Source organism: Myodes glareolus, chromosome 9 (assembly GCF_982192425.1).
Source record: "Myodes glareolus chromosome 9, mMyoGla1.1, whole genome shotgun sequence".
Classification (NCBI taxonomy): domain Eukaryota; kingdom Metazoa; phylum Chordata; class Mammalia; order Rodentia; family Cricetidae; genus Myodes; species Myodes glareolus.
Genome location: NC_142034.1, coordinates 48,650,179 through 48,669,627, shown reverse-complemented (window position 1 = coordinate 48,669,627; position 19,449 = coordinate 48,650,179). Strand labels below are relative to the sequence as shown.

General features: G+C 41.0%; 1 protein-coding gene and 1 long non-coding RNA gene across 3 annotated transcripts in view; one reads left to right on the top strand and one right to left on the bottom strand.

The window, feature by feature from the left end:
* The window catches only part of Pafah1b1 (platelet activating factor acetylhydrolase 1b regulatory subunit 1), a 50,350-nt gene extending 33,266 nt beyond the window's left edge, over positions 1 to 17,084 (bottom strand). Inside the window, exon 1 of one of the 2 annotated variants that reach the window (XM_085695281.2) lies at positions 16,946 to 17,084. The gene's annotated coding sequence lies outside the window, so the exon portion shown is untranslated. Of the gene's footprint in view, positions 1 to 16,144; positions 16,378 to 16,945 lie in introns of those variants that run through there. The other variant, XM_085695282.2, reaches the window with a different exon arrangement.
* A 179-nt stretch (positions 17,085 to 17,263) lies between these two features.
* LOC146893026 (uncharacterized) lies at positions 17,264 to 17,972 on the top strand. Its single transcript, XR_015003672.1, has 2 exons — positions 17,264 to 17,378; positions 17,811 to 17,972. It is a non-coding gene; the product is annotated as an uncharacterized LOC146893026 (long non-coding RNA).
* The last annotated feature ends 1,477 nt before the right edge of the window (positions 17,973 to 19,449 follow it).

The following is a 19,449-nucleotide window of genomic DNA, read 5'->3' as shown; positions in this document are numbered from 1 at the left end:
GGGTGGAGGGAGTTCAGAAATATGTGATCTAAAATTGATGCCAAAAATATTATTCTTTATTAAATACAAATCATGGAAACTGCTAAGGAAAAAATTACTAACTAATTTAAGATGAATTGCATGCAAAACAAACTATCTCATCTGCAAATATTTTATACATATTCATAGCAGTACTCTAATAGTGCAATGTTAGTAACAGTTTTAAGTCTTATTTCTGAAATCTATCTAGAAAACACTTTACTAGATGAAAATACTAAGTTGGAAAATATATGGTACAAGATCCATAGAAAGTCTAAAAATCTACGCAGTATCACTCACATTGTTTATCGATAGGCAGTATACAACAAGTATAAAAACCGAGGACCAGGGCCAGTGAGATGGCTCAGCAAGCAGGCAAAAGGCACTCATCACCAATCTTGACAATCTGAGCTCTAATTCCAAGACCCACAGGGTAGAAGGAAGAAACAACTCCAAATGCAAGAATGCACACACTCTGTTTTGTTTTCTAAAGGCATATACAGCCAGGTAGGGTAGTAGCACATGTCTTTAATTCTAGCACTCAGGAGGCAGAGGTCAGCCTGGTCTACATAGTGAGATTCTGTCTCAAACAAACAAAAAAGGAATATATATATACAAGTGAGAGGAATACCCCTGGAAAGAAACATGGCATGCAGAAAAGGCACAAAAGGGATATAAATTGTAACTTCAATACTGTTTCTTCTTTTTTCTTTTTTTATTTCTTTTTTCTCTCTTTCTCTCTCTCTTTCTGAGATAGGATTTCTCTGTGTTAACAGTCCTAACTGTCCTTGAACTCACAGAGATCCACCTGCCTCTACCTCATGAGTGCTGGGATAAAGGCATGCCTCCCCGCCCCACAATTATTTTTTTAAAGCTTTGAGAGTAGTTACATGGGCATTTTGTTATATCACTGTAAGTACTTTTTTTCTGTATATTTAACATATAATAAAAAAATAAAATGGTGCTACAGAGATGCTGCAGAGACCCAAAATTGGCTCCTAACATGCACATTTGCATACTGTATGGCTCACAGACAAATGTCTTCAGCTCCAGAGGATTGGCCTCTGTGGCACCTGCATTCATATATACAAACACAAACACATAATTTAAAAATATAAAACTTAGTTGGGTGAGGTAGCACACACTTTTAACCCCAGCACTCAGGAGGCAAAGGCAGGCAGATATCTAAATTAGATGCCAGCCTGGTCTACTGATCTACATAGTTGAGTTCCAGGACAGCCAGGGCTATGTAGAGAGACCCTGCTCAATAACAACAACAACAACATTCCAAAGAAGTAAAAAATTTAAGAATATTTTTGGCAGTGCATAGGTCCTGTTAGAGTCAGATTGAGTTAGTACTGTGGGGTTTCAAGACAGGGTGCCACCACTGCCCAGCAGGCACCACCGTTTCTGACCAGTTCTGATATCTTGCTGCATAGAATTTTGGAGTCAAGCAGTCATGGTTTAATTATCATTTTGAGGCCTAAAGGTAAAAGCTCAGTGGTAGAACATGTGCCTCATGTGAGTCCCTAATTTCTCACCACTGGAAGCAAAATAAATCATCTTGGTCATTCATAAACTGACCCTGGGTAAATTATCAAACTTCCGAACGGCTATTTTGCTCATCTCTTTAAGGTTAGTTTGACCCAAATGAATCAAACACTCACGACAAGATTTAATGAAAAGAATTATATACAGGGGATCTAATCTCAGATTTCCCTCATATGGCTTATAAAGAGTGAAGGGATGCAATGACAGTAATTTCATTTTTACCTACAAAAGCAAGGTAAGAGACTGTCCAAGCACAGAGAAAAAAATCAGTTTGACCATCAAAAGATAGTAGAAAAAAAAACAGGTAAATTATTCACTTTATCTTAAAAATGTTTTTCATTATTGATACTCTAATAACAATGAATAGTTACTAAGTACTTACTATGTGCTAGGTGTCATCCCCTGGCTATTTAAATGCACTGACTCATCTGATACATGAGGTGGAACATTTTATATAAACTATTTTTAAAAAGGCATCATGAATTCAAAGAAAATGTTTTTTTCAGATAAAATTAGAAAGGTTGCCTGGAAAAGGACAATCTGCTATTCAGGCTTAAATGATTCTGAGGGCCAGGAGGTAGTAGTGCAAGCCTTTAGTCCCAGCATTCAGGAGGCAGAGATAGAGGACAGCCTGATTTACAGAGTGAGTTCCAGGACAGGCTCCAAAGCTATAAAGAGAAACTTGAGAAATTCAGTTTTGAAAAACAAACAAACTGTAACATGAAGGGGCCTGCTTGTTGGGGTTTTTGTCCTGTTCGGTACCCTAACAAGCCTGCAAGCCCCAAAGAAGATCACACAGAGTCTACATTAGGTTATAAACTGATTGGCCCATTAGCTCAGTCTTCTTATTAACTAATTCTTACATCTTACGGTAACCCATAATTCTTGTCTGTGCTAGCCATGTGGCTCAGTACCTTTTCCAGCGGGGCAGGTTACATCTTGCTTCTCTGTGGTCTGGGCAGGAATGGAGGAATGGGCTTGCTCCTTCCTAGCCTTCTCCTGTTCTCATTGCCCCGCCTTTACTTCTTGTCTGGTTGACCCGCCTATATTTCCTGCCTGGCTAATCAGTGTTTTATTAAAATACATGATTGACAGAATACTGATAATTCTCCCGCACCACTTTCCCCTCTTTAAAAAAAAAAAAAAAAGGAAAATATCCATAGTCCATGTTTTGGGAATGTGGGTGTAGTATTCCAAGGCTACTTCCTGCTGGTTGGGGGCGCTGATGATCTTATGGGGACCGAAAGAAAATTTTGAGTTATAATCAAGTCCTGACTGGTGTATCCTGTGAGTCTTGATCATCTCAGACAGCAGTCTTGAATCTTGTTCTGGATGTAGAACTCAGACATCTGGGCCATCTGTTCCTACTGGGGATTTCTCGGGTGGTCTTCCTTGACCAAATCTGATTTTTCTTAGCCCATTCCTCCATTCCTGCCCAGACCACAGAGAAGCAAGATGTAACCTGCCCCACTGGAAAAGGTACTGAGTCACATAGCTAACACAGACAAGAATTATGGGTTACCATAAGATGTAAGAATTAGTTAATAAGAAGATTGAGCTAATGGGCTCAGTTTATAATCTTATGGAGTTCTCTGTGTGATTTTTCTTGGGGGCTTTCTGGCTGTGAGGTACCAGGCAGGACAGAAACCCCCAACAAGCAGGCCCTTCTTGCTACAACAAACAAACAAAAGTTCAAAAGAAGTAAAAGCTAGTTCCAGAACCACTAGGGCTGTTACACAAAGAAACTGTCGTGAGGGTAGAGGTAGGGGTAGAAGAATAAGTAATTGAAGCTGGCGGTGGTGGCCCATGCCTTTAATCCCAGGACTCAGAAAGCAGAGACAGGAGGATCTCTTGAGTTTGAGACCAGCCTAGTTTACAACTCCAGTTTCAGGAGAGCCAAAGCTATATAGAAAAACCCTGTCTTAAAAAAACAAACAAAACAACAGCGACAAAAGAATAAGTAAGTGGAGTTTAGAGCAGACATTGGATAAGATCATTAGATAGTGGAACAGTAACATATTGTAAACTCCTTACATGTAATGTATGCTAGTAAAGTTTGGGAGAGGAGTTGTGTGGATAGGCTAGAAAATTACATAAGCCAAATGGATATAACTTACATTATATACTGTATAGCTAGTAGGCAAACTGGAAGTCATTAAACAAGTTCAAGCAATGGTTAGCATTATGATTAGCTGTGTATTACAGTTTATATGGGTGGCAACAAAGATGACAGATTGCAGTGTGGAGGTCACATTTTTTTCAGGAAAGAATTACTGCTTGAAATAGTGACAATGAAGACTGTTGACTGGAGAAAGGATCAGGAAGTAGAATTGTAAATGTTTAGTTCAAAAGAAAGAAAAATGCAGATAGTCTTGTAAGCTTGAATAAGGAAGTGGAATTGAGAAACAATATACAGAATAAGAGGAATTGTATAAGATGGTAAATCTGCTAAATTTTCCTAAACCGCATCCAATTTTCATTTTCTTTTAAAATTTGGTGTATGTAAATGTTTTGCTTGCATTTGTATCTGTGTACCATGTTTGTGCCTGGTACTAGAGAAGGTCAAGAAAGGATGTTGGATTTCTGGAACTGGAGTTTGAGAAGTAGTGGGTTGTTGGTCCTCTGGATGAATAGCCAGTGGTCTTAACTAGTATCTCTCCAGCCCCCCCCTTTTTTATTAATTAATTAATTTTATTTTCTTAAGGCATGGCAGGCCTGAAAAATTGAATTCAAACTCAAACCCACCTTCACTGAGGGCTGGGATTATGTTGTATCATCATAATCCTGTTCTCAAGTCACTTTTGTACTAAACTTATCCCCCCTACCCCTTTTTGTTTTTAAAGACAGAGTCTCAACATAGTCCTGGAAATTCTGGAATTCACTATGTAACCAATTCTAGTCTTGAAACATCTGCCTACCTGTCTCCCAAGTGCTGGGATTACAGAGGTGTACAACCACACCAAGCTCTACCTTATATGCTTGTTTATTGGTTTTTCAGACAGAGTTTCTCTGTAGCTTAGGAGCCTACCTAGAACTAGTTCTTGCAAACCAGGCTGGCCTTGAACTCACAGAGATCCACCTGCCTCTGCCTCCTGAGTGCTGGGATTAAGGTGTGCACCACTACCACCACCCGGCCCAAGCTCTACTTTTTATTGTTTTTCATTAGCTATGAATATAGGAATGTAAAAAGTTTTCGTGACAAAATTTGGTGCTGAATAGATGTTAGTTTAGTATTAAATGGTAATCTTTACTTTTTCAAAAGTCATTTTTCTTTTTATGATCATTTTTCTATCCTGTGTGTGTGTACACATTTTAGTGTGCACAAACTGGTGCTAATGCATGTGTGAACATGTAGGCCAGAGGCTGATGTATCTTCCTCAATTGCTTTCTTCCTTTTTTATCTGTTGTTTTGTTTTTGAGATAGGGTCTCTTTGTGTAGCTGTGGTTGTCCTGGAACTTGCTCTGTAGACCAGGCTGGCACTAAACTTAGAGATACGCCTGCCTCTGCCTCCTGAGCACTGGAATTAAAGGTATGTGCCAACACTGCCCGGCTTCTACCTCTTAAGAAAATATATTATTTGATGATTTCATTTAATTGTATAATGTCATTGTCATTTCCACACTCCACTATTATCCTATCTCTCAAGCCCTATCCCTTTTTTTTTTTTTTTTGCCAGCCACGTCTTCTGTAGTTTATAGCCTTAGGAAACTGATATATGTTCAGTGCTACTTCCAGACCTCATGGTGGTGTTTTTACTCTTTTACTCAAACTCACAGAGATCGCCTGCCTCTGCCTCCCAAGTGCTGGAATAAAGGCGTGCATCACCACCACCCAGCCCAATTGCTTATTCTTAAAAAGACATTTCAAAACGAAAAGAGAATTTCAAAATTCATCTTTCAAATATAATCCAAGGGGTGCTGCAATTAGCCTAACAAACATATCACACACAAAGTTTCTAACAAGATGCATATATAAAAACATTATGTAAACACTAAATTACCTATTTAATCATTTATTAAGAATCTAAAGAACGCCAAAGCTACAAAAAGAAACTAAACCCTTGGGTCGGGAGAGATGGTGGAGGAAGAATCTAAAAGAGCTGAGTACTGGGCCGTACACCACTTGATTCCAGCACTTGGAAGAGAGAGATAAGAGAATCTCTGTGAGTTCAAGGCCACCTTGATCTGCAAGAGTTCCAGTATAGGACTACATAGAAACTCTGTGTCAAACGAACTTCTTACTCTTGAACAGGACCCCAGACTGGGCTCCAGTGCTCACATGGTAATTCACAATTGCCTGTAACTCCAGTTCTAAGGAATTCTACCTCTTTTGACTTCTGAGGGCTCCTACACACATATTGGTATAAAAACAAATGTTCAGGTTCTAATTAGTCAAAAGACTTTTCTTTTTAAACTGAAGTACTTAAATGTTATTTGGGGCAATCTATAATAGTATATACTTTAATTCTAGCTTTAGTGCAGGAGTTGCAGGCTAAGACTAGACCACATTATAAGATGGATCTTTCTGAGCTCCAGGCCAAGCAGAGACACCTAGTGAAAACCTGCCTTAACACCTGCCCACAATAAAACACCAAGATCCTGATATTAAAAAAAGGAAACAAACCTATAGTAATTATATTAATGGGACTGGAAAGATGGCTCAGAGGTTAAGAGCACTAGCTGATCTTCCAGAGGTCCTGAGTTCAATTCCCAGCAACCACATGGTGGCTCATAACCATCTACAATGAGATCTGGTGCCCTCTTCTGGTCTGCAGGTACACATGCAGTCAGAACACTGTATACATAATAAGTAAATCTTTAAAAAAGGAGAGAAATTGGGGCTGAGGAGATGGCTCAGTGGTTAAGAGTACTAACTGCTCTTCCAGAAGACCGGGGTTCAATTCCCAGCACCCACATGGCAGCTCACAACTGTCTGATGATCCAGTTGCAGGGGATCTGACACCTTCACACCAATGCACATAAAATAAAGTTAAATAAACCATAAAAAATATTTTTTTAAAAAAATAAATAAATAAAAGGAGAGAAATTGAAAAAAAAGAATTATATTGATGACTGTGTATGGTTAAACTGTATAGTAAGGTAATTCTTACTTAAAAAATCTTGGGCTGGAGATGATGGTTCAGCAATTAGAAACACTCCTTTTTACACAGAACCTGGGTTTGATTCCTCGCACTCATATGGTGGCTCATAACCACCTGTAATTCCCTTTTCCAGGGAATCCAACACTCTCTTCTGCTTTTTGTGAGTACCTGCAATGCATATACACACGTGCAGACAAAACATTCACACACATAAAATCAATTTGAAAAAAGGAAAAAAGTAAAAGAATCTTACCACAGACCCAAGAACTGGTAGTACACACCTTTATTTTTTTTCTTTTCTTTTTGTTTTAAATATTTATTTATTATGTATACAATATTCTGTCTGTGTGTATATGCCTGCAGGCCAGAAGAGGGCACCAGACCCTATTACAGATGGTTGTGAGCCACCATGTGGTTGCTGGGAATTGAACTCAGGACCTTTGGAAGAGCAGGCAATGCTCTTAATCTCTGAGCCATCTCTCCAGCCCCAGTACACACCTTTAATACCAACACTCTGGAGGCAAAAGCAACCAGATCTCTAAGTTCAAGGTGAGCCTGGTCTACAGAGTGAGTTGTAGGACAGTCAAGGCTACACAGAGAAACCATGACTCGAAAAAATCAAAACAAAGAAAAGAATCGAATCAACCTAATCAAGGGAGTAAAGAGGGGGCATAAGAAAAAAGAAAGAGAAGACAAGAGAAGGAGAAAGAGAAAATGAAGAAAAGACCTGTGGTCGAACAGCTGCCTAACAGGTAAGACCCTCTGATTTATATCGGGCACTAAGTACATGCTTTATTCAACAGCTTAATATTTTTCTAACACTAAATATATAGCTTTTCTGTACCTTTCAGGATTAAGCTAATCAGTCTAGCCTGGTGACAACCATGTCTGCCACCTCATCCACTCAAGAAGCAGGAGAATTCTAAACTGAAAGACAGATTGGGTTATACCGAGAATTCAAGGCCAGTTTGGGTAGTGAGATTCTATCTAGAAACAAAAAGGTGGCAAGAAGCCAAGGAAACACTCAAAGAATAAAACACCACCAAGCCTGAGAACTTGAGTCTGACCCCTTTAAATCACAGTGTAGGAGAGAACAGATTCCTATACCTGGTCTCCTGACCTTCACATGGCCACCATGATAATCATACATACAAACAAAATAAATAAAAAGCAAGTAAGTAGGTGAATAAATGTAAAAAGGGGGCTGGGGATATGTGCAGCTCATCATTGGCTCACTTGTCTAATATGTGTAAGTTCCTAGGTTCAAATCCCCTAGTAACAGTCTCTTTTTTACCCTTTGCTTTTTGAGATAGGGTCTTGCTAGGTAGTCCAGTCTAGTGCTGTCATCCCTATGGCTGGCACCAGCTTTTGATAAAATAAAAATAAGAAAAGATGCATAAACAGAAGATATCCTTTAATGACTCAGCAGAGGATGAGTAGATGGCCCAATAAGAGGCAGCTTGCCTCATCTGTGAGAGGCACTGAATTGAATATCAACATTGGAAGGGGAAAAAGCAAAACAAACAAACAAACAAAAGCACCACCCACTCAGCAGTAGGGTCACAAGTCCAGGGTCATCCTCCACTAGTTTCAGGTCAGTCTGGGCTACATGAGACCCCCGTATTTTAATTTTTAAAAAATTAGCAACTGCTACCAGACAGGGTGGTACTTGAGCCCATAACCCCAGCAATCAGGAGACTAAGGCAGGGCTTCAAGTACTAGATGTGGACCAGACATGGTAACATGCACCTTGAGTACCAGCACTTGAAAAGCAAAAGCAAGTGGGTATCTTTGAATTCAAGGTCCATTGCTTCCTACATAGTGAGTTCTAGGCCAGCCAAGACAGGACTACACACTGAGTTCCTATCTCCCATTAAAAAAAGAAGAAGAGGAAGAGGAAGAGGAAGAGGAAGAGGAAGAGGAAGAGGAAGGGAAGGGAAGGAAAGGGAAGGGAAGGGAGAAAGGAAGAGGAGAAAAGAGAAAAAGGGCTGGGCTGAGAAACATTGACCTTGTGTGGAAAACATTATCAGGCTCAGGCGTGGTGACATACATCTTTAATTCTAGCACTATGAGATAGAGGCAAGCCACTCTCCATGAGTTCAAGACCAGCTAGGAACACATAGTAAGGCCTTATTTCCAAAAAAAAAAAAAAAAAATAAAGAGAATTTTAAAAAAAAAATTAGGCTATAGATACTGCTCAGTAATAAAACACTTTGCCTAGGATGCTACACCTAAGGCTCCAGGTTCAATATCCAGCAATGAAACAAAACAAAACACCATAGCCATCTGTCATAAATTTCAACTATCCACAACGTACAAATCATAACTTTTTCTATTATTGTGTGCCTGCCTGCAAGAATGATGTATGCACATGGGCCCATATGCCTTGGTGCAGTGGTAAAGGTCAGAAAAGGGCTATGTGGAATGATTCTATCCTTGCATGTGGGTTCTGGGGATCCAACTCAGGTTATCAGGCTTTCACAGTAAGTGTTTTTAGTAGTTGAGCCAGTTTGTTGGCTTCAAACATAAAACTTTTTATAATGTTTTCAAAAGTTAAAATTATTTGGCCTGGGGAGTACAGCTCAGTGATAAAAGCATATCCTCAGAGACTTAATAAAGCCCTAGGTTTTTGTTCTGTTTTGGTTTTTCAAGATAGGGTTTCTCTGGGTAGCCCTGGCTATTCTATAACTTGCTCTGTAAACGAAGCTGGCCTCTTAACTCAAATGAGATCCGCCTGCCTCTGCCTTCCAAGTGCTGAGTTTAAAGGCACATGCAACCACCACCTCTCTAAAATAAAAATTTTAAAGCAATGTTAGGCATTGCAAGCCTACTGCATGAAAAATATCCAAAACAGGAACAAAATTAACAAGTATCAAATTAAACAATACAGGTAATAAATGTTACAGTTACCATTTTCAAAATTAAGATAAAAAGGTTAGGGGATGGGTTAAAGAAAAGAGAAACCCAAGTTTATGCACTAGATCTATCTCATTATATGCTGCCTCTGCAAAATAAAAGTGTAAAGAGTTTTCTCACCAACCCTGGCACCTTAATACTTCTTGATTTCCTAGTCTCTGGAACTCTGTTTTCTTCACGTTTATTTTTTTCTTTTCAAAAATTACTTAGTTTATTGGTGTTTTGTTTGCATGTATGTCTGTGTGAAGGTGTCGGATCCTCTGGAACTGGAGACACTGTCAGTTGTGAGCTGCCATGTGGGTGTTGGAAATTGAATCCTGGAACCCTGGAAGAGCAGCTAGTGCTCTTCTTAACCACTGAACCATCTCTTCAGTCCCTCAAGGTTGATTTTAAATATAAGTAAAGAAGCAAAACATTAGCCTGCACTTGCTCAATGAAAGCTAGTGCATATACCAGTCAAAATGAAAAATTTTCAAGTTATACCCCTAAAACGTGACTGTATTTAAATGAGAGAGAGAGAGAGAGAGAGAGAGAGAGAGAGAGAGAGAGAGAGATTTTGAAGGGATGGCTCAGGATTTAAAGCTGCTTACTGGTAAGTTTGGAGGCCGAATTTAACCTTTGGAACCCAAATAGCAGAATAGAATCTCAAAAGTTGTCCTCCGATTTCTAACTCATAATGTGGAATGTGCTTCCACACCCACAACTAAATGAAACGTAATTTTTAAAATGAGCTCATGAGAATTTTAGAATATAAGAATGTTCACCTCTTAAATGGGTGACAGCTGCTGTGTATGTTTGACTATGTGCCCTTAATATTTTTGCTTCAAGGTATAAACATTCAAAAATCAAATTATTTTATAAATTTTTTTGAAAAGAAGTCTATCACTATGAAAAGGAAATATGTGACCATGTAAGCTAGCATCCAGGTGCCACTCTAGCTACCACCTAAGTGACTTCAGGAGAAAAAAAACTCATGAAATTTTATTTCTTTCATATATAAAAATAACCATGTACCCAAAAGAGATGAGAAAATAAGTTGAAACAGTTACCAAATTCAATAGTGACAAACTAGACAAACGTATGACACAACTAAATGAGAATAGTTGAGAGACTATCGATTTAGAAGATCCTTGACAAATTCTGTTTTAACCAAAAGCCATCAATTTTTAAGAAAAAAAAAAGCAACAAAATAATAAGTAGTACGGTGACTGGGCCATAAAGAACAAATACCAACTAAAATTTGTAACTCCTGTGCCAATGACAAAAATAGAAGTTAACTACAGTTCTATTTAATTGATTATGCAACCAGGTGGTGGGGTGCACACCTTTAATCCCAGCAACGGCAGGCAGATATCTGTGAATTTGAGGCCAGCCTGGTCTACAGAGTGAGTTCCCTGACAGGCTCCAAAGCTACACAGAGAAACCCTGTCTCGAAAAACAAAACAACAGAAAAACGATTATGCCAACTGTCATACCAAACCAGTAATACTGTTAGAAAAATCCAAAAAGACTTCAGAGAAGATAATCATCATGTTTATATAATATGATATAGCATCTTTCTTCAAGAAATACTCATTTCTCTTGAGAGGTTACAAGATGATAAGTTAAAGGCCAGGTTCAGTTATATTTTGAGTTCAAGGCCTGGGCTTTTGGAGACCCCACCTCCAAACAAAAGAAAAGAAAGATACATTTCCCAAAATGGCTTTTAACACCTAGGACTCATCATTCTACAGCTAAACATTTTCCGAATATAAGCAAATTTGCTTTTCTCTTCAGTTTCTCATTGAAAAAAAAAATCTTTAGTTTTATTTTAAACAGAGAAACTTGTCAAGTAAAAAAGTTATGGGTGTGTTGCACAATACAAAACAGTGGCAAAGAATTTCCACTTCAAAATGATTCTCTTTCCAAAGTATATAAAAGCAGATAATGTGGCCAGGTGGTGGTGGTTCATGTCTTTAATCCCAGCACTAGGTAGGCAGAGACAGGGGGATCTCTTGTGAGTTGAAGGCCAGCCTGATCTACAAGAGTTCCAGGACAGGCTCCAAAGCTACAGAGAAACCCTGTCTCGAAAAACCAAAACAAACAAAATAAAGGTTATCAGCCATAAAATATTTTCATGACAGAAACTTCATTTACTTAATTTTATTTTATTATAATTTTTTGCTTATTTTTCGAGACAGGGTTTCTCTGTGTTGTGTAATAGCCCTGGCTGTACTGGAACTCATATTGTAAACCAGACTGGCCTCAAACTCAGAGATCCACCTGCTTCTGCCTCCCAAATGCTGGGATTAAAGTCATGACTACCATACCCGGGAACAGATTTCTGTTAGAAGCAAGTAAAAATTCTTTCCAGGAGTGGCTTAGTGGTGGAGAAAATCCAAAAGGAAAGCCTTGACTGAGTTCTAATCCTCACACCCCTACCCCCAGTCACATTTTAGGACCACAAAATAGATAGAGCCATACAAACAGCTTCATGTAAAGCCAGCTAACCTCAATTTCTTAAAGAAAAAAAAAAAGTAGGGGTGGCTGTAGCACAACTTTAGAATTGAATTTTCACTTTGTATAATATTTTGCTTTGGGCCTGTTTTTATTTCGTTTTTGTTCTTTTGCGGGGGGGGGGGGGGGGTGAGGCAGGAGGTCTAACTATGTATACCTGACTGGCCTAATAGTCACTATAAAGACCAAGCTGGCATTGACCTTAAGAGAGATCCTTGGGACTCACAGTGGAAGGAGAGAACCAACTCCTGAAAGTTTTTTCTGTTCTCCAGACAACTCACACAAAATATAAAAAATGTAAACACACATACAGGCTGGAGAGAGAGATCAGTGGTTCAAAGCACTTACTACTCTCACAGAGGACCAGAGTTTAAGTAGTCCCAGCACCCATGGACAGATCAAAACCACCTTAAACTCCAGCTTCAGGGGATCCAACACCAAGTACTTGTATTTACTTGCACATACTCACAACTACCTACACACATACACAGAACCAAAAATAAAAACATAAATCTGAAAAAAGTTCTACCTTAATAATGATATGGTCTACAATATCTATATCACTCAGATAATAATTGTGGATAATATGAACAAGATGTAAACAAAAAGGTTTCTTTTCTCCTAGAAACTTAAAATACAGGCATAAAGTTATTTACAAACATCAACACCTAGATACTCACATAGTTTTGTATATAATCTAAGACAAAACTTATTTTCCTTTTTTATTATGTACATGCGCCAATCAGAGGACAAATTGTGGGAGATGGTTCTGTCTACCATGTGGATACTGGGGATCAAACTCATACTGTCATGCTTTAGCAGCAAGTGATAAATAAACCAACTCACCAACCCTACTTTCCTTTCCTTCTTTTTTTTTTCCCCCTGGTTTTCTGAAAGAGGGTTTCTCTGTGTAGCTCTGCTGTCCTGGAACTTGCTTTGTAAACTAGGCTGGCCTCGAACTCCCACAGATCACCCTGCCTCTGCCTCCTAAGTGCTGGAATTAAAGGTGCAGGCCTCCACCACCTGGCTACTTAATACAAGGATGTTGAGAACTAGAAAACCAATAATTATGAGATACTGACTTTCTATTACCAGAAACAAGTATTTTTCATGCTAGAGATATTTTATTCATAAAGTTATATATAAAATAACTTAAAAACAGATACCAAGGGGGCTGGAGAGATGGCTCAGAGGTTAAGAGCACTGACTGCTTTTCCAGAGGTCCTGAGTTCAATTCCCAGCAACTACATGGTTGGTGGCTCACAACCATCTGTAATGAGATCTGGTGCCCTCTTCTGGCCTGCAGGCATACATGGAAGTTGAACACTGTGTACATAATAAATAAATCTTTAAAAAAAAAAATAGATACCAAAACCAGGCAGTGGTGGTACACACCTTTAATCCTAGCACTTGGGAGGCAGAAGCAGGCAGATCTCTGTGAGTTTGAGTCCAGCCTGGTCTACACAAAACAACCCACCCTCCAACAAAAAGAGAATTGCTAAAATGACCTTTCTGCTGTTGTTGTCTCTTTTAAAGGTTGTGAATCTTAAGAAGTGTGTGCTTAAAACTAAAGGTCGGATAGGATTCAAAGCTATAGAGAAACCTGTCTAGAAAAACCAAAAAAAAAAAAAAAAGATACCAAATGCTACTAAAAGCAGAATGATGACACATACACATACACCTGTTTTACAGAACTCAGAAGGCTCCTATGGCAGAAAGACGCAGTTAGAGGACCAATAAGGATAAACAGGAAGAGAGAATTAAGCCAGTTAAGGCTATGTAAACAGTTCCTGCAACCCTAGCACTGGCAGAGGTGGAAGATAACTATTTGAGAGTTCAAGGACAGGACTAGCTTCACAGCAAATTCAAGGCCAGCCTGGGCCTCGGACTTTGACAAGATCCCATCTTAAAAAACTGTTAAATGACTCTGGATAAAGATGTTTGCCACCAAACCTAACTTGCATTCCATCCACAGGACCCACACAGTGGTAGGAAAGTTGTGATCCCAGTAAGTTGGTGCACACAAACACACATGAATGAATGAATGAAAAAGAAATTCATCCCAACTTCATTTAAGTTTTTATAAGTATAGGATTATGGATAATTTTTAAAACTCATTTCTTCAAACTAAGCAAGATTGTGACACATACCAGAAACATAAGCACACATACATTGTACTCTTCCAGCAAACTATCTGTAAGCTCCTGGGCAGGAGTAGGGTGGGGATTCACTGTTAACTAGAAATAGTGGGGCTAGGGATATGTCAGACACTATCTAGTGAAACACTAATCCCATGGACTCATCCACTGAAATAATAGCCTTTCTACTTTTTAACTAAAAATAACAAAATTGTAAAAATATATCCAAAGTTACAAGCATAAGGTTCATCAAAATTATATTTGTCAAATTTAAAATTCCTTAAAGAACACAGACACTAAAGTGAGCTATGCTCTTTTATCACATAAAGTCCTATACAAGAAGTAACACAAGAGAAAGGTCTATGTAAACAGCTCTTGACACAAAAAAACCATTATTTTCTCATCTTTGATGCTCATTAAGAAATTTAAAAAAACTAAAAACGTATTCTTAACTAGATTTTTTTTTTTTCAGTATACCATGTTTTTGTTGCCAAATAGTCTTGGCATTAGCTAATTTGACACTCATTTGGTTAGAAAAATTAAAAACATTAACCAGGACATATATGTAGATGTTTTTCAAACACACACCCAGGTGGACAATAAGTACTTATTTTAGAGCAGAGATGCTGCTTTTATTCCAACTATTCAATCTTTCAGGGGGAAAAAAAAAGGTATAAATCCTAAGTTTTTTTTAAGATCTACAACAGAGAAATGTCTTTGTTATAGCTACAATTGAGTATCAAATAACCTTACAAATCATAAGGATGAAGAAAATACGATGAAAGGGCAAGCAAGCATTTCACAGCTTCTGCTGTCGCTCCCTTACTCCACCCAGTCCTCCTGGCTCAATGGCTGTTCACAGCATCCACAAATATTAACCCATTTTTAAGGGGGTGAGAGGATGTACCAAAACAGGGTGTGCTCCATCAAAACCAACATAGGAAGAAATATTCTGTGGAAAGCTGGTTCCCTTCTCTGACTTTTAAAATTATATATACCAGCTTTAAATTTATTGTAGGGAATCCTTCCCTCTAAAACCAAACAATGATCTTTTAAATAGACTGAAAAAATAAATTACCCTAAATACATATTCTGCTTTAATAAAACCGCAATTTGCAACTGCCAATTATTTTTGCAGAAAACTATTTCTGGAAAGATATCCATTAGAAATAAAAGCTAGTTAGAACCTTAAAACCAAACCAATTTTTAAAGTTAAAGCTTTTAATGTATATTCAATATATTATTACTGCTGTATCCAACTAAAAATATTCTTGATTAAGGGATTGAATCCTGCAGCAATCAAGCTCCATAGAGGGGGAGGGGGTGCAGAGGGGGTACTAAGCAAACAGTGCCATGAAAAAACGAAGAGGGAAGACAATATTACCTGGTATGAAGGCCCAAACAAGATCTCTCCACGATCCCATCCCCAGAAAAGAAATTCACACAAAACAACCCCCCCCCAATAAAATGAGAATTGCTAAAATGACCTTTCTGCTGTTGTTGTCTCTTTTAAAGGTTGTGAATCTTAAGGAGTGTGTGCTTAAAACTAAAGGTCGGAAAAAACAGTAGTATCTTTATTTTCTCCCAACTGCCTCTTAAGAAAAGGGAGATGGGGGACCCTTGGCTTGACATCGGCCATCGAGAATGAGACCACAAATTCGGTAGTCTTCAAGCCCAAATTCTTAACCGAAAGACTAATAGGAATTAGATTCAAATCCAACCTCAACGGAAAATGTCCTGCCCTCCTCCCAAAGAGTTTCTTGCTAAGTCACTGGGAAAAAAAAAAGAAAGAAAGAAAGAAAAGGCAGAATAACAAATAAAGCCAGGCACCTTGCTTTCCATCAAGACAGTGAAAATCTCTCCTCCTCGCTGTTTGTGGAGGTAGTAAAAATGAGCCCACCATCTCAAGAAACATTTTCTCACCTGAGAGGCTAGAGAGGGTAAATAAATAATCACAGCGTTTCCTAATGGAGTGTAGACACGGGATGAAGGGAATGGCAGAAGGCCTCGGAGCTGCTCAGTGTTAGCAACGTCAAAAGGCAACTCCCGTGCAAGGAGCCAGTGGAAAAAAGGAAAATCCTGCTCGATTTGGAGGGTGGATGCTGCAGATCTTAACTGAGTGAAGAGGCTGAACCACCACCGCACCGGGGGGGACCAGGGGCTGGGCGGCGGGCCATCTTCCTCAGGTCGACCCCCAAGCTAAGGACAGGTGGGGAACCGGACGCCTGGAAGTGGCTGCCGGTGCCCCGGCGGCGAGCCGCCAGACTGGGGAGGGGTGGGGACTGCGGGGCTCGCTTCCGCGGCCCAGGAGGGCTGGGCCCTTTCCCCAAGATCAGAGAGCGACCTGCTCCCCACGCCCTTCCCACCCAAGAATACTTTTCTTGCTAAGTCACGGCGGCAGGAGGGCGATGCAGCCCGAGAGGCCTCGGGTGAAGCCGCGGCGGCCCGGGTAGCCCGCAGCCCGGGCCCGAGGACCAGAGCCAGGGCAGCGCCCTCCGCGGCCAGGCCCCCCTCCTCGGTGCCTCTCACTCAACGGCCGTCGCGGCCGCCATTTTGAGAGCGAGGAGAGGAGAAGAAGAAGGAGGAGGCAGCGGCGGCAGGGGGAGGGGAGAATGGGAGGGAGGGGACCGGCGCAGCCACATCGTCAGGCCGCCGGCCCGGCCCGCAGCCGCCCGAGCGCGGTGGAGGAGACAGAGGGGAGGGCTCAGAGCGTCGCCGCCTTACCGAAGCGCTGCACCGCCGCCTCCGCAGGGCCTCTTCCGTCCTTCACTCCCATCCACCGGCGGGGAAGGGGGAGGGAGAGGGAAGGGAGGAAGGAGGGAGGGAGGGAGGGAGGGGGAGGATGGCGCGCTGGGCCCGGTCCCGGGTAGGGGGAGGGGAGGGCCGCGGGCGGGCTCCTCAGCCGTTCCGGGGCTCGAGCCCTAGCCCGGCGCTCGCGCGTCTTCTCGCTCGCGCCCGAGCACTCCCCTCCGGCTCCTCCTCGCTCCCTGGACCCTCGGGTCGCTGCTCTTTCGCTCCCTCGCTCGCTATCTCGGCCGCCGGACTCCGCCGCCGCCCCGCCGCTCCAGCTCCGTCTGTCACAGGAGCTGCCCCAACGCCCTGACGTCACCGCGCTGCCGCCGCCCCAGACCCGCCAGGAAGAGGGAGGGGCGCAAAGGTGCTGCGGCGCATGCGCGGGCTGGGCCGAGACTGGGCCGCGCTCCCTTCCGCAGGGTGGGCTGGTCCCTGGTACCCGGTCCGGTGGCCGAGGTGCGCCTTGGGCGCGGGTTTTCTCGCGCGTCTGCCCGCTATACCCTTGGGAAGAGCCTCTTTTGCCCTAGACTCTTGTCTGACTGTTGGGGCCCGTCACAGACTCTGGCTGTGCTTCGGCCCTCACCGCTCTGTCCTGGCGGCGCGCGGGTCCCTGGTGCACAAGCATCTCGGCCCCTGCTGACTCGTGCCAGGCCAGGCTGCTCCCTTTCTGCATGTAGACTCGATTGGATTATTCCCCATTCCCCCAGAAAGGACGGGAGTAGGTTGGTGGGCTTGGGAGGAAGAGCTATTGAGGTTAAAAGACAGATGGACTGCCTTGTCTTCCTTTCTGTTACAGATTTTTATTTGGAAGGAATTGCCCGTAGATGTGATTCAGCTATTCTTTTCCTTAGTCACACGAACACATCAGAGATTCTGGAAACTGACGTCCACAGAAAGACCTGGAACCTTATCCCTACAAGGCATGTCTGTGTTTTATTAAATTATGAATTGAAATATTGATGGCAAGTCTGAAGGATTTGTTACCAATTTATTCCACAAAGAGACACTTGGTTTTTGAAAGGGTAGATTTGGGGCTCTGAATAATTCAATATAGAATATTATCTTTATAAGAAGTGTTGAATGAGATTACTTCATTAGTCACTTGTGTTTTCTCCCAAAATACAGACTCAGGCTTAACTGACTTTATGACTTCCTTTTATGAAGGTAAATACTGTACATTGTGCTTGGGAAGCTGCAGAGTAACCTTTCGGTAGGAATCCTGGTGTCAACCGCTGGCTAGAAATGTGACCTTGACTAAATTACCGCGTCTCTTTTTGGCCTCAGTATCAGTATAAAATCAGCCCAGTAGCCAAACAAAGTGGCACATTGCCCAAGCTTCTTGAGAGGCAGGAGAATCAGAAGAGCTCAGAAGTTCTCAGCCAGCCTCGGAAACGTTGTTGTTTAAAATAATGACAATAGTAATAAATGGCCTGTGGTGGCTCACATTTGTAATCCTAACAGTGAGAAGATAGAGGCAGGAGGATTGCCACAAATTCGAGGCCAGCATCACCCTATCATAAAATAATTAATAAGCCCTACGTGGTGATGCCCACCTTTACGCTCAGTACTCTAGAGGCAGAGGTAGGTGGGTCTCTTCCAGTTCAAGACCAGTCTGATCTATACAGGGAATTCCAGGCCAGACAAAGCTACATAGAGTAACCCTCTCTCAAAAAATAAATACCAAGCAAGTGGACCTTGGATGGTGGCACAGGCCTGTAATTTCAGCCTGGAATGAATGTGGAATGAGCATTACAAGTTCAAGGGCTAGCTGGGCTACTCAAAAGTTTTTAATTTATCATTTTTAAAAGACCGAAAACACTCAGTAGTAGGGTACTTGCTGAAAGAGAGAAAGAAAAGAAAGAATACTAGAATAGGCTTACTTGTAAGGCTTTCATGAGAATCAGATGTTGCACTTGTTAATGCATCCTTCCACAGTGAGGTCTCAAAGGTGACTCAAGTAATCATTGTTGTCTTGTACCAAAGCCCATCTCTTTGTATTGGGATGGGTTGTCTTTATCTCTACAAGCGTTTGGAGAAAAAAGATGAGCCAATGGTGTGAGGAGATTGAGGTTTCCCTTCATCAACATAAGAAACTAAATCAAATAATCTTTGGAAGATCGTGTCTAGGGTTTCAGTTATAGGATTCTCTAGTCAGAAATATGGGCAGAAGGCGGCATGGAGGCTTGCTGTTATTACTTACATCCAAAACCAGCCAGTAAGAATTCAATAAATTAGAGTATCTCTTTTTCTAAGAATCTACCCAGCTTTCATTTTTATCTTTTAAAATATTTAATATTGTCTGATATTGTGCCTAATATTTAATCAGCTGAGTGAATCAGTTCTTTTCTTTTTGAAATGAATGCTCTAAAAGTCAGCAAAATAGCTTGGATACACATTGATTAAAAAACTAACTTAAGGGGCTGGAGAGATGGCTC